At 42.9% G+C, this 15423-nt stretch overlaps 1 protein-coding gene across 2 annotated transcripts in view; it reads left to right on the top strand.

Annotated features, from left to right (window-relative positions):
- The first annotated feature begins 449 nt into the window (after positions 1–449).
- Positions 450–15423, top strand: part of LOC148501113 (pleckstrin homology domain-containing family A member 7-like) — an 88118-nt gene continuing 73144 nt past the window's right edge. The window contains exon 1 of one of the 2 annotated variants that reach the window (XM_088450957.1): positions 450–755. The gene's annotated coding sequence lies outside the window, so the exon portion shown is untranslated. The remainder of the gene's footprint in view (positions 756–15423) is intronic. The other variant, XM_088450956.1, reaches the window with a different exon arrangement.

Raw genomic sequence — 15423 nt, 5'->3', positions numbered from 1 at the left:
TCATCTTGATGTTTACACAGCTTAACTTGTATGGTCCTGTCGCATCTATCTGATAAGTAGAAAGTGCAAGCACACACTTTTCTTTTGGGGGGAAGCAGAGTGGGATCTAACCCAAGTGGTTGTGTATAAAACCAGATCAACAGGTTGTGCAGTAAGCCAGTAACTAACAATAGTTTTACTGGAAAAACCTCTAGAGATGGCCACAAAATGTACAGTCTGAGATAGTTCCCCTGGACACCAGGAATGTAAAACCACTGGATGCAAATAACTAGATATATTCCTAGTTTTGGGCATTTTTTTGTTGCCTCCTGAGACACGTCTGGGATCCACAGCGAGGGAGTGGACGGGCTGAAACCTAATCCTGTCGTTTGGAATCTGGGTGTTCCTGGAGGCTGGGCTTTCGATTGTTCTGAGAGAGAGACCCTGCCTCTCCCTATGTGCAGCCCAGAGAGGAGGGGGGAGCAGGAGTCACAGCAGGGGGAGGTCATCTGCAGAGAGTGCCACTAGGTAGTTGTGAAGTGAATGAGAGGAAGGGGGAAAGGAAGTACAAAAGGGAGTGAGGAAGATCAAAAGACAAGCAGAAAGTAAGCACAGCATGGTTAGGGAGGGGAGCAGAGAGGGGGGCAGGCTGGCAGGACACTGGCTGGCCGGGAACATTTGCTGAGCAGCTCTGAGAGGAGAGGAAACAAGGTTGGTGCTGGCTGCTCCTAATGGAAGCTCATCTGAGACAGTAGACAAGGTAGCTCCACATCCCGGTAAGAACGGACAATACCCTGCACTGATTTACATTGTTGCATTTTCTGTGATTTCACTGTGCTGCTTGGAAATTTAACCATTTCACTGCCACCAGCGATGCATCACTAACCACCTGTCTGCCCTTAATGTGATCCTACCGCATTCATTCAGTGTTGCATTTGCACTTTTTTTGTTTGTTTTTGGATTTTTTTTTAAACATCTTAATCCCTGGGAAGTACCTAGGTAACGCGATCGTTTAGTTCAGGATACCATTGTGCATGTGTAAGGTTTTTGCGTCGCTTAATTGGCAGACCTGGCTCTCACTAAAGGGACAGACCTCACCTAGCTGGCACTAAAGGGACAGAGCTAGCTGGCACTAAAGGGACAGACCTGGCTGGCACTGCAGGTATTAATGTCTGCACATGTGTATAGTAAGTGGCTATCCCCGGGCTGGTTCCATAGAGCAGGCAGTGGGGCGACTTTTGGCACCAGGCACGGACAGCCCCCTCCTCACTGTCTCTAGCCTGGAATTGAGCCTTGTAAACAAGCCACTAATCCAGTGTTGGAAACACATGCACACTAGGTCCAGAGCAGGCAGCCTCTTGCCCTTTAGTGCCTGTCTCTGTCTCCTTGGAAACTTATTTATTTCACTTCTGTTCAGGTTTTAGTAGTACAAGGGTTAAATCACTCAGCACATTGTTGAGTGTCAGCCTGATTTAATAAAGGTGGTATGGATTGTAACATAGAGGAAAGCTTTGTTCCCTCACACACCTGCTGGCCTGGAGTGCAGTAATGTTAGCTGCATACTCAGAGCACATGTCAAACATGTTATTCTATCACTTTACATTTATATATTTTTTTTATTTTTAACAACCATCCTTCAACAAATGATCTTTAAATTCCATTAACCGAGAGATCTGGCAAAGCAATTTTACCAAATGTATCGGGCATCTAGTGTTATGAAGCATGCATAAAAAAAAATAAGCAAAAAAAAAAAAAAAAAATTATATATATATATATATATATATATATATATATATATATGTGTGTGGTTTTTCTTCCATAGGTCCTAATTCTATGTTAATGCTTATAAACTGTTTTATTTTATTTTTTTTATTATTTGATTAAATCTATTTTTCTACAGACTAAAATGTGCCTCCCCTTTAGAACCCTCCTCTGTTTGCCTGTGGGGCATGTCTGTTAATACACCTCCTGAGCTGTAGTGATGAGACAGTCTGAATCATAATACATACTCTGTTATTATGTGTTATAGTTGGAGGGGGTCATAAAAACAATGTTAAATCATTTCCAGGTGCCGATTTAAAAGCATTACAGGGATTGTGACAATGAATTCACAAACCTGTAATGGGAATATTGTTTTTCTGTACATGGGTTTGTAATAGGTGACATTTAATTTTTATGGTTTGTTATACTTTTCTAAGGAGGTTTTTCATATGATTAAATGTTGCTGGCATTGGCACATAAACTGTAGTAAGTTACATCTGTAATGTTTATACAGTTGGAGTCCACAGCAGTAGCGCACACTTCAAGGCAATTGGTTGTAGAGATGTCACTGTGTGTGTGTGTGTGTGTATATGTATATATATATATATATATATATATATATATATATATATATATAAAATTTTCAATTCTTTTCATCTTAGTATTTGGGCATAGGCAAGGCCTTGTATGTACATAGCAATTGAATTGGAGAACAAAGTAAGCTTCAATAGCGACCATTCTTGGTCCGTATATATGGATTTTAAGAGATCCCAAGTTGAAGTGTTCATGCATTGTTTTTTGCTTTTTCTGAGAAGTCGATCAGGGTGGATTCTGTTTATCATAAGGAACAATGCTCCCTATTACAAGCTTTGAGAAATGCTGTTGTCTGTACACGTGTTATTTTTGTGGAAATGGCCACTTATATTTTTATTTAGACTCCTCCATTGTCCAAGAAGAAGATAAGCAACAAAACAACAGTAGGGAGCTTTGAGTAGATCATGACACCCATTAGTAAATGCCAAGACAAACTCAATGTTGTAGTCCCTGAAGCCGTTCTGCAACGTTTGTGGCTGCTGTAAGGGCTGTGCATTCCTCTTCCCAAACAGGTGTTTAGCAGCTCCCTTTTTTTTTTTTTTTTTTTATTATTATTATTTCCATTGGAGGTATACTAGACTGAGTAATGAGTTACCTACTTACCCAGCCCTGATAAACCGCAATGCTTTTACAGGGAGTTGTATGGAATGTACATATGATTTTAGAACTACAATGAATAATTATACTTGACCATTTCCAAGCTGACCAGTGTCTTTCTCATAGCCCTTTTCCACTGCCCAAATAACCTGGGTTATTGCCGGGTCTACCGTGATCACGGCTTGGTGTAAAAGGGTCCTTAAAAAATAACCCAGGTCGAGTGACCAGGCAATACGACCCTGATAGCTACCAGGGTTGAATACGGGTAAGACTCTGGTTGCTGTGCAGTGTAAACAGTGTGACCTGTGTTACCCGACCCAGGTCAAGCAAAAATGTAGCTGATTGGAGCTTCAATGAGCAGCCACTACCCACTTATGACCTCATCTTTGTGAGCCTGAAAAAGGCCATTTCTAATGACATACACAGGTTTTGCAGGGCAGGCCTGGGTTCAGTGTAAACTGGGCCGACCCACGAATAACCCAGGTCTAAAGTGCAGTGTAAACTGGGTCTGACCTGCCTGTGACACTGGTTGGAACCATGGGGGAGATGTATGAAGCGGTATCAGTGCACGTTATTGTCGCTGATACCGTTTCTCCACGATGTATGATCGGGGGACTGGGCGCCCCTGTCATTATCAGCGCTGCTATCTACAAGATAGCAGCGCTGATAGCCTAGGCCATGTACGAACAGTCATATCACCTGACCGTTCGGCCCGCCGTAGCTGTCGTTATTGACAGCTACAGCCTGGCGCTAGCCTATCCCAGACAGCGCTGTCTCTGCTGCGGCGACTGCCGGCTCCAGGCTGCACGCAGGGATCTCGTGATACTTGCAAGATCCCGCGCATGCTCAGTGGAGCCGGCAGGGACAGAGACACAGGGCATCAGCACTAGGCTGATGCGCTGTGGTCTCCAGCGTGTAGCACCGGAGGGGGGAGTTAATGCTCCCCCTCTCCGGCCGATGAGATGTTCTTGCATCTCATCGGTAGTGCTTCCTGCTTCGCCTCAGTAAAGAGGCAAAGCGTTATAGTGGCACGTTAAGTGCCGCTATCATACATCTACCCCCTTGTCCGAAAACACATGGGTAGGACCAAGATTTTTGGTGGAAAAGGGGTATCAGTCTTACTACATCAGCGTTATTGCGTTATTAAAACACCTGTCCGTTTTTTATCACAAAGCAAATCCTTAATGTTTGCCTGTCGAAAAAGTGATTTGAAAGGGGTGTGGAATGATTCGGGTTGACACAATCTGTAAGATTGAATTAGAAGGCATATTATCTTTATTCCCCCCTATCAAAAATAACATAGGATAAGCAGTGTAAAGAGACATTTAGTTGAAACAGTGCTTTCATTCATAAAAACTGTTCATTAGCATACTATGTACATACAGATACTGTGACTCACCTGCTTTTGTGAACTCTCAATTAGGAAGACTGGGTCTTATCTACAGACTGGTGAGTCAGTGCAGCATGGGGCAGCTTCAGTCTGCTCACCTAGCTCTATAAGTAGTACCTTTAGCTTCTTATCAACCTTGCAGCATATTTGATCTACCAGTTAGTACACAAAGCTATACAGTGTTTATCTGTCCAAAAACAGGTTCCACCAAATCCATCATCCCTGTTTTTGAGACAATGTTTGTGGCTGATAAAGGATGTCAGATGGAGAGTGTGCGATAGAATGAAGGTGAAAGGTCCATTTTTTATTTTTTTTTAATATTGTTTGTGAGCTGCCCGGAGTGGACATTGTTTGTTAATAATCTATTACTGATATCCTGGTTAATATCCTAGGCCAAGTCCACAGAGCAGAGATCGTTAGTCTGGTTGATCTACATCTCATTATGATTCTCTCTGAGGCATTGAATGAATTAGCTGTTTGATAACCACTAGGAAGATGGTTGGCTTGGTGGTTAGCAGTGCTACCTCACTGTGCTGAGCTCATGAATTCAATTCCTGATAATACATTATTGGTACGCCTCCCATCTAAAGTGCCCAAATAGCTTGGGTTTAGCCGTGTAATACCCCTTTCGCACTACAAGCAATAACCCGGGTTATTGCATGTGAATACGCAGCAACCCGGGTTGCTGAGCAGTGTGAAAGGGACAAGGTGAAATAAGCCTCATCGAAAGACCCAGCATTTCAACCCTGGTCAGGAGACGAGTTAAACACATGTTCAACCCGGCTCGTGGTGCAGTGTGAACGGGTAACCACGTGATGGCGGTGATGTCATCGACTTGGCATTATTCCCATGTCGGGCCGCCAGTCTGACAGGGATCTCTGCCATGTTGCTCCCGGGATTGACCTGTGAACAAAATCCCGGGTACGACCAAGTATTCTGATGTGAAAGGGGAATAAAATGGCTAAATCCATCTGAACTCCCGGTTGGTGCACCCAAACAGCAGTTTAGGAACCCAAAACCTGGACTTTTCGCACATTTCTGCTCGCCACCGCAGGAGGGTGCAGACAGAAATGTGTCTACCTGCGGCATTCGCGTGCAAACAGAGCAACAATTAAATTGCGCCTGTTACAGCCATGGTGACAACAATTAGATTGCCCTATTTATGTGTGGGGTTTGTATGTTCTCCCCGTTTGTGTGGTTTTCCACCAGTTGCTCCGGTTTTCTCCCACACTCCAAAAACATGTTGGTAGGTTACTTAGCTTTTGACAAAAAAATAACCCTAGTGCATGGTGTGATCTATTCAAGATACCGGCGGATGCGTTGCCACCCATCAGAATGCTGACTATGGCATCCCGAAGAGATACCAATATCTGCATCTTGACCGCCGGCATAACGAATGTAAGTAGGCAGGTGGATGGGGGTGTTTAGGGTGGTTAGGTTTAGTGAGTGGGTTAGGGTTAGGCTGCGGGGAGGGGGGGTTAGGGTCAGGCACTGCCCGGGGAGGGTTAGGTTTAGGGTGCAGGAAGGGGGCAGGGGTAGGTGTAGGCACCACCAGAGGGAGGTTAGGGTTAGGGGGAGAGGGTAAAGCTACTTACCAGCCTCTTTCGGGATCTTCAACATCGGGATGCCGCTGTTGGTCTTCTGACCGCCGGCATCCCGTCCGCTGGTAAGTCATTCCGATTCCTGCATGGTTTTCCAAACTCTGTCCTCGAGGCACCCTAAGATATACAGATGTTATAGTCCAACTGACTGAGGTACTAATTAAGTCACATGCTTAAGTATGGATATCCTTTAAAACCTTGACTGTTAGGGGGCCTTGAGGACAGAGTTTGGGAACCTCTTCCCTAATGTGTCCATGTGATAGTGAATATAATATAGATGGTAAGCTCCACTGGGGCATGGACTGATGTGAATAATTAAAATATTCCCTGTAAAGCACTGTGGGATATGTGCTATAAAAAGAATTGTTCGTAGATAGCCGTCATACAGTCGGTTAGGTGTTCAAGATTCCATAAGATTTTGGGAATCCCAATAGTGTTCCCAATAGCTGCATGGAACCAGAGAGCCATCCTGTGTTTTCTTTTCCTAGATCAGAGATCCCGTGTGCTCTGATCTGTTTCTGTGGACATTTCTTAATTCCAGAAGTACGTAAAGCGCACCTGTCACACACAGTGGAGGCAGCTATTTTGTGACCTTAAACAATATTCATGAGCGTGCCGCCTCGTTTACTAGGAACGTGTGCTATCCCCGAGGTCACACACAGCAATGATCATGAATCTTGCTGCAGCCTGGGAAATGGCTGTCTGTACTTGGATAACAAGTCCTCTTTAAAAAGGCAGTTTTATTATAGCATGATTATTTTGATCAGTCTACAGTTGACACATAGTTGCGATTTGGACAATGCCATGTTGCTGAAGAAATTAGAATATATTTTTTAAACAGGGCACATTTCTTTTTTTTTTTTGTTTGCTATCCATGTTCAGTTTTCTCATTATGTAGCTAATTCCAGAAAGATCTAGGATTCTTTCTGGAATTCCTCTGCTGTTCTATGCAGGGTGTTGGTTGTATCATCTGACGAAGAGGCATTTACGTGGGTTTGACCATCGTTCTGTGTTTTGTTTGAAGTCTGCTGCATGTAAGATGAGATGCGTATCAAATGGTTGGGAGTGGGAATTGTACAGCTACCGAAAGGAAGACTAGCTCCGAATGGGCTATGGGGAGATTTATCAAAGCCTTGAGAGATAAAGTACTGACCAATCAGCTCCTATCTGTCATTGTTCAAACAGCCTGTCAAATGGCAGTTAGAAACTGGTTGTTACTTGATATCTCTCCAAGGTTTGATACATCTCCCCTTATGTTAGCTTAGGGAACCTGTGACTATTGCGGGACTACAAGTCCCAGCATATGGTGCCAGCGGACGCGGTAGCAGCTGGAAAGCCACAGGTTTGCTAAGCCTGCTCTAAATGGTGTCTGCACTCTGTTACAGAAGAAAGGTAATTAGTGTTAATATTCCCGCACCAGCTGTTTTTGTTGTGAGACAGAATAACGTTGCCCTTCTTAACCCTTTCTTGAAGTTTGTTTTCTTTTCCAGCCTTTATGGTCTTGCATAGTGGTCAAGTCTCCATTATGGTCTAAGCTATGATCAGGAAACACTGACAGGACATACTTTGATTGTCAGTAACAGCTGTGGCCCCTGTGAAATGACGAGTCACGTGAACTGTATGGAGAAACTCATGCATTTGCAGTCATAGGTTTGCTTTCTCTAAATGAAACTAGCATGGTGCTAGTAAAGACCTGTTATCCTGATGCTGTGTTAAAGTTCACAGGACATCTAGGGGTGTATGTAATAGGGGTGCGACTTCCAGAAACCGTTGTAATTTTTACTTTTTAAATTGTTGCCTCTTTAAAACTACAGACTTAATCAATTACTTGTATTAAAGTAGTAATGCAGGAGATATAACTAATAACTCCTGCATTAATTAAGGACCTGTAGAACACCACCATTGCCATAGACCTCTGTGGAAACGACTATGTAGTCCAAATGACCAGGTTCTCAGGAAAGCTTAGCATTTCAGAGCTTGGCCCCAATAGCTAACGCCATTGTAGCACATTGACTGACTACCTTTTTGCCGGAGAGAGATCTTCGGATCCCTTCCTGGCAGACTTTGGTGTGTGCGGCTCAGTGACCACATAAGCGCAGTAGGTAAACCAGGTTCTGATCTGGCAGTAAAGTCATAGCGAAAGCTGTCACTTTATTCTTCACTCTTTGCCGGCGCAGGCTTACTGTTTCGGCAAGAGAATTTTGTTAACACTGCAAATTGTGGCACAAAAGGCGCTCAGTGATAAGTATACCCCATAGTGTAAGTATTACCCTAAACAAGCATGCTTGTGCCTTCTGTACACCATCATTTTGCATGTGGATCTTTTATTCTTTGCATTTTGGCAAAAATAAAACCACATAGTGTGCTGTGGAACAGTATAGCTTTATAAATAAAAGATAATCCTCATGAGCAGGAGTGGCTTCAGCTGTAACCATGCTGACCCACAGTAGGGAAGCCTCGCTCATTCCTTTATCTTCTGCTTGTGATCTTTGGCAAGTCTCCTAACCTCGCTGTGCTCCTAAGCAAAAAAACATTGTACAACCTAGTAATATTTCTGTGTAACGCTATGGTAATATATAGAGAGAGAGCTCTTACAATTTTACACATATCCGTTCTCTGGAAATACTGAGGCGTGAATCAAGATCTGAGATAAAATTGGCATAAGGCACACAGACAATGATTGGTGTGTCCAACTATCTGGGCTGCCATCCTGTTCAATTATAATTGCTTAGACAATGTAGAAAATCTGATTAGCTGGTTTAACGTACAAAGGCATTGTGAGCCATCCAAAACAAAGAAGTAAAATGCGACCATCACTAATTCAGTAATTTGGCCTATCACTTAATTACTAGATATGCCTTAAATTTGTCCACTGTTTGTTTGTGTGGCCAAATCTGCCATATATCTGACCGTTTGGTGTACGTTTTGAAAAAACTGGTATTATTAACCTGCCTTTTTACCTTATTAAAAACCACTGAGCTACTGTACAACATCTTTAATACAAGTATGAGATCTATTAACTAAAACTCTGGAGACTGTTTCCCATGGTTTATGCCATGTTATGTGGAGCAAATATAACAAATTGTAGATTACTTTTAAAGATGCCTCTTTTTCTCCACAATCATTATAATATTAGATTTTTTTTTCTAGGGTGTAGGGGGGGGGAGGAGAGGTTATTTATCAAAGCTTTGAGATTTTTCAAACTTAGGGGCTTGATGATGCGAGAGAAAATTGTGAGCGAAAAAGTATTAACTAATCAGCTCCTAACTGTAATTTTTCAAACACAGCCTATAAAATGTAAAGGGGCACATCCACTAGCAGACTGTGAAACGACTGCACTATTACGACATTGTAATTGTGCAGACGTTTCACTGTCTGTGCCGTACCTACCCTGAACGATCAGTCAGCAGGCACCCTCCCTCATCCCTGAACATGGCCAATCTGTCATTATTGGCAGATTAACCAGCATGTTCGGGCGATAGATGTCAAAATGACCAGCGGGAGCGCGCATCGCTGGTTGTTTTCGACATTTTCATGGCCGATTTGCTAACTATATCGTTATCGTTCAATCGCTCATTTTAATCGGGTAGTGGATACCCACCTTAAGTTGGAAGCTGATTGGTGGTGATTTATATCTCTCAATTTTCTCTCTCATCAAGCTTTGATACATAGGCCCCACAGCCTGTAAAGGAATCTGTATTATATCCAGCCGGACGTAAGCCCGGCGGATGTAATTCCGACGCCGTAAGCTAGAAAGGACCAGATCCCGACAGGGTAAGTATATAATCTATCCCTAACCTTTCTCCCCTAACCCTACCCCCCCCCCCCCCTCCCTGAGCCCTAAATGTAACCCTCCCGGGGGGTGCTTAGCCATAAACCCCCTAGCCTAACCCTCCCAGGGGGGTGCATAACTCTAAGTCCCCCCCCCCCCCCCCCTTGTCGGCTTCCTGACTACATACCCTTGTAAAATGTAAGTTAGAAGCTGATTAGTTTGTGCTTTATCTCACAATTGTTGATCTCTACAAGCTTTGATAAATACTTCCTTGTAAATTTCTACTATTTTTGTAACTTTTTTTTATTTTTATTCCTGTATAACTAGATTCTAGATAATAGTTTCCATGCCTGTATTATCAATTTCATGTCTAATAATTGGATAAAGTGCATATTAGTATTAATGTTTTATTTGCTGCAAGGTATACTAAAATTTCATTTAAAAAGTATATATTTTTTCCCTGTATTTCTTTGTACTCTCCACCTTTAGCCATACATTTTATATGGTGTATGACAAAAGATGCAATCCCACATTGCATCTATTTAATAATTGAAGCTCCTGTTCTCTCTCCTGACAATACTTGAGTGTAACCTGATTTCTCAGTCTGAGCCAGTCATTCACCAAGCTCCTCTGTGGTCACATGATTATCATGGAGAGAGGTGGTTGTATTTATAATGTTACAAAGTCCCTCTGATTCATATATCCTCTGTTATATGGCTATGGTAATAACATGACACTTGGCAAACTGTAAATCAGTAATGGCAGCTTCAATTAAAACAATAAGTAAAAATGAACAATTCTACAAATCTTGCCACTGCTGTCTTGAGTTGAAAAGTGTAACGTACTACCTGCTCAGATTTGAATTATTAGCATCAAAATGGGAATTTCATGCAAACTTAGGGCCTCATTGATCAACTAGTTTTATCATTCACAACGAGTGATACAAAGTCGTTGTGTATGATAATGGTTCTCCAGCCATTCAGCTCCCATCTGTCATCTGTTTGAAAAATGACGGTTAGGAGCTGATTGGCTGGAGCACCAATATCATACGTAACAAGTTTTATCACTCGTTGATAAATGTGGCCCTTAGTGTGGAATTTAATTGTGTGGGAAGTGCCTCTGCGTCCATATTGTTTGTGTCGGCATCGCAATGCTGGCAGAGCGCAATGTGCCATTCTGGAACAGCATACCACATCGATCATAGACATTGAATTCCCCCCCAACCTTATTATTCTATAAAAGTCTATTATCTATATAGCCGTTAGCCTGGTATAAAATAAAACCATTTATATACTGTTTTTCTGACTGCAATTGTAGAGATCTCCAAATATTTCTGTATTTTGGTTCTTGAATCTCATTCAAGGTATTTCCAAAACCAAAATGGATGTAAATCATGTTTACACAGGGCAGGGGGGTCTGCGCTGTAATAATGTTTTTTCGGCCTCTCTCTGCAGGACACCTGTTCGGAGATCACGTCAAGCAGAGTAACTAATGAATTACTTACGGTGGTCCCTCTTTTATTTACAAAATTTAAAGCTTGCATAGACTTCAAACCAGACAGTGAAATACATTCAAAGCAGGGGTTTCCATCTCTTGTAATTATTCTTAAGATCCAAGAATATTTAGCATTCATCAAAGATGCCCCCATCTCCTCCAGCCAAATTAGCATTGCTGCTATTTGAAAAATGTCTCCTATTAATGTGGGAACGTAATTACTGTTCTCCACTTGAGTATGTCATTGGCAGCCCTTTATAGCCAGTTTGTAGAATTAGAGAAATCTGGATACCGGGCTGGCTAATTTCTGTAAAAATGAACCATTCTGTAATGACATAGTTTGATCTTGACACTTTTATGCTAATTTATAGGCGCCAAGCATGTTGGTTGTGTACCCATACATGCCATTCCTGTAACACACCACCGTACCTGGCTACAAGAGTAATTACAAACTTTATTATACAAAACTAAAAGCAATTTTTTATTAACAATAAATATGCTGCCTGGGTGGGTGGACGTTCCTACAAGGGTATAGATAGGAATGCAACAGGAATTCAGTTATTTAAAATACCCCCTCATAACAATACAATGCGCACTTGCCCGCTGATTCCTAGACTGGCATGCAGCCAAGCTTATGTCCCCCACACTCCATGAAAGCTCTTATTAAAAGCACTGCCCAGCCGAATTATTATAATGGGCATTGACGTTCTTATACTGCCGCTGTTTCTATGCTAATTTTTTGCCATAGCATACATTCTGCACAAATAGCCTTATTTTATCTTCATGCTTGGGCATATTTACCTGGCCATATCAAAATAAAGCTATTACCTGGACTCCAGTGGAAAAATATCTGCAAGGGAGAAAACTGAGGCATATTTAAACTGTAGGCGTGAGTATACCAATAGAGGGTCCCTGCCCTGCGCCCCTAGACTTATGCATAATGCAGACTATGCTCCATTTGTCCTCCCTACAAACTCCTCAAGATATGTCCCACAGAAGATGGAGTGATTGTACTAGATTCAATTATAATGGTTCAGGCCCCTCTCTCTTTAAAGCACACATTGGATATTTTATTATCATTTTTTTTTTATTTTGAAGACTCCACCGGGGTTTCCTAGTGCTGTACATGGGGATTGGCTTTCCAGATTTTGTACCGTCAGGTCGACATCCAGAATGTCTACAGCAAATAGTGGGCATTGATTATGTCGACGTGATTAAATTGTCGACACCATTAATGTCAACACTTGCAAAATGTTGACATTTCCAAGAGCCTTAGGGTTAGGGTTGACGTTGGGGTTAGGTTAGGGCAGTGGTTCTCAAACTAGGTTCTCCTGGGGCACTTGCAGGGGTGCCATGGTTTGTTGGTCCTGAAGCAAAGTATTTACGGTCAGCCAGAGCAACCAAGGCATGGTAAATAGTGGTGGCATGTCATACACAGCCACTTCTGCCACCAATAATAAATAGACCTCTAAGTCCCATATGTATGCAGTGCTCCAAAGTACACCCGCAAAGGATATTCCCATCAAATGTAAAGCTTCCAGTAGTTTGACCAATAGGGAAATGACAGAAATTAACTAAACTAAAAATGTCATTACAACATAGCTGACTTGTAAGTTTTCTTACTGAACTTATTCTCAGTTTGGTAATGGAAGCCACTGCCATGTTCATGTACGCCTTATAGGACAGTCACTTGTGTGTTTTGATGTGACATATAGTGCACTCTTCTGCTTGGTATCTTGGGGAAAGCATTTGGTTCTATTGCTCTAACAATCTTGTAACAAGAAGACCGGTTGAGGGTCTAGCCTGCACAGGCGGCCACCGGTCACATAACTACATCCCTGCACAGCATGTCTCCTCTGCACTGTGCATTATATTTATATTTATTTTCGCAGTCTGCAGCATCGCTTCTGTCCTCATCCTTAAAACCCTGCACGCAGCAAACCTTTAATTACTGAGTGGATGTATACACTGCTTTCTCCCCTCACCGCTAGCCAGGAAAAACAAATTGCAGGGTATTCCATGAAAGCCATTCGGTACTCAGTCAGTGCTAGATGCTCCAAAAACATTCTGGGCCATAGCAAGTACAAGTGTGACACTTCTGTGCCATTATTTCGTCACGGATTAGAAAGTTGCTGTATTAGTATCACATAGGAGCGGCGCCCCTGCCGTGTAATTTGTTTAGTTTGCTTGCTGCATAATAGTGAGGGTCTATTTGCATTATACTCTTTTGTAACCCAACTTTAACTGTATATATGGCTTTACACCTCTGGGAATGTAAAGCAGAAACTCAATTGGCACCCAACCAACATAGCACAGGCTAGAGTAGAACTCCTAGTAAAATGATGCTATAGTCGTGGCCTCCCAGATATAACAGACTTGTGCCATTGCACTTGGCAGGCTAGGATTAGTATTTCACATAGAATCGCCATGCTGTAACATTTGTTTTCTAAAAAGAAGTGTAAATAGCAGATGGCGTCTTCCGCTTGTGCAAATATGCACAAGTCTCCTGTGTTTATACAAAAGGGCCAGTAAGAAATATAGACGTCTCTTTGAAGACCCACTGGTTATACTTTTTTTTGGTGTGTATATGTAACAGCATCATGCTTTGATGGGTACGCTTCCTCCATACTCCCAGAATGGCTTACTTGCAGCAACACTGCATGCAGTACGTTACATGGAAGACCTGGGAGCCTATGTATTATTAAAAGCCCATTTGCAGTGATAATGTTGCAACTTTTCAAAATAATATCAGTGATGCAGGTGATAATCGCTCAGCTGCCCTTGTGATTCTGGTTGGAGTTATCAGGGATGCCGAGCTGCAGCAGTAGTCTCCTGTACTCTGCCTGTGGACCTGATCGTGCCCCTCCCCCCCCCCCCCCCGTCCTCTGGATTTGCGCCGGGCTGAGGGGCTCACAGCACCACCATCCACAGTGCATATAGGTTTTTGATTTAAAAAAAAGTCTAAATGGGCGTGGCCACTCAGGCCACATCCCCTCTGTAATGGGCGCTCGGGCCGGCTCTTTAAGGCCCTGGGACTTAACAACCAAGTTTCGCCTTGGTAATTTACCTAGTTGTACGCCTGCGTGAGCCCAGATTTGTTCTTCCAGTTTCTCTTAGCAGATAAAATGTGTTTACGTTTTTTATTTTAAAAGGAAGACCTGTTATGCATTATTAACAGCTTTATCCAAATTTATAAAGCATTTTAATTAATTTATTATGTTATCGCAATCCTTGGCTGACCATAACAAAACAGGTGTGTGTATATTAGGGGTGAGCGGGTTCGGATTTCTGAAATCCGAACCCCCCCCATCCGAGTCCGATCCGAGTCAGGCTCGACTTTTCCCGCCTGACTCGGATCTGAAATCGAGGCAAAACGTCATCATCCCGCCTTCCGAGTCTCGCGGGATTAGGATCCTATATAAGGTACCCGCGTCGGCGCCATTTTCTCACTCGGCTGTGGACAGTGAAGAGGGAGGGTGGGAGTTAGGGCTGGCTGGGCAGTGTAGTGTAGTGTAGTGTAGTGCTGCTGTTGTCCACTACTTCAAAGTCCATAGGGGCTGGCTGTGTTGTGCTGTGCTGCTGTTGTTAATAGGGGCTGTGTCCACTACTTCAAAGTCCATAGGGGCTGGCTGGACTGTGTTGTGCAGTCAGTTCTCCATAGGGGCTGTGTCCACTCCAAAGTCCTGTGCAGTGTCCCAGTCCTAAAGGGGTGCTGTAGTGTTGTCCAGGGGGTGCTCTGTCCATCAGGGGTGCTCCCCCCCCAAGTGCTAAAAAAATAATATATTTTCTGTGTTTGTGAATTGTGTGCGCAGTAGCCGCACGTGCATCAACAAAGTAGTGCCAAGCGTGCGCCTGTGTCATAAGTAAAGGGCCGGCTGGCTTGACCGTTAAGGGTGCTGTAACCCCCGAAAGTACACTCCAGTCCAAACCAAAAAATAAATAATTTTCTGTGTTTGTGAATTGTGTGCGCAGTAGCCGCACGTGCATCAACAAAGGAGCAGCGCCAAGCGTGCGCCTGTGTCCCATAAGTAAAGAGCCGGCTGGCTCATTTCTTAAAGGCTGGTGTAACCCACAAAGTGCACTACTCTCCAGCAAAAATAAAAAAATATTTTCTGTGTTTAGCCGCACGTATATATCAAATCGATATAACATAAATGGAGGACCAAACTTTCTCCGATAAAAATAAAATAGAGAAAGATCAAGAACCACTTCCTCCTAGTGCTGAAGCTGCTGCC

The sequence above is a fragment of the Taudactylus pleione genome, unplaced genomic scaffold (assembly GCF_031769625.1).
Source record: "Taudactylus pleione unplaced genomic scaffold, aTauple2 ptg000535l, whole genome shotgun sequence".
In the NCBI taxonomy this organism is placed as follows: Eukaryota; Metazoa; Chordata; class Amphibia; order Anura; family Myobatrachidae; genus Taudactylus; species Taudactylus pleione.
Note: the sequence above shows the minus strand (reverse complement) of the source record. Positions and strands in the feature narration are given on the sequence as shown.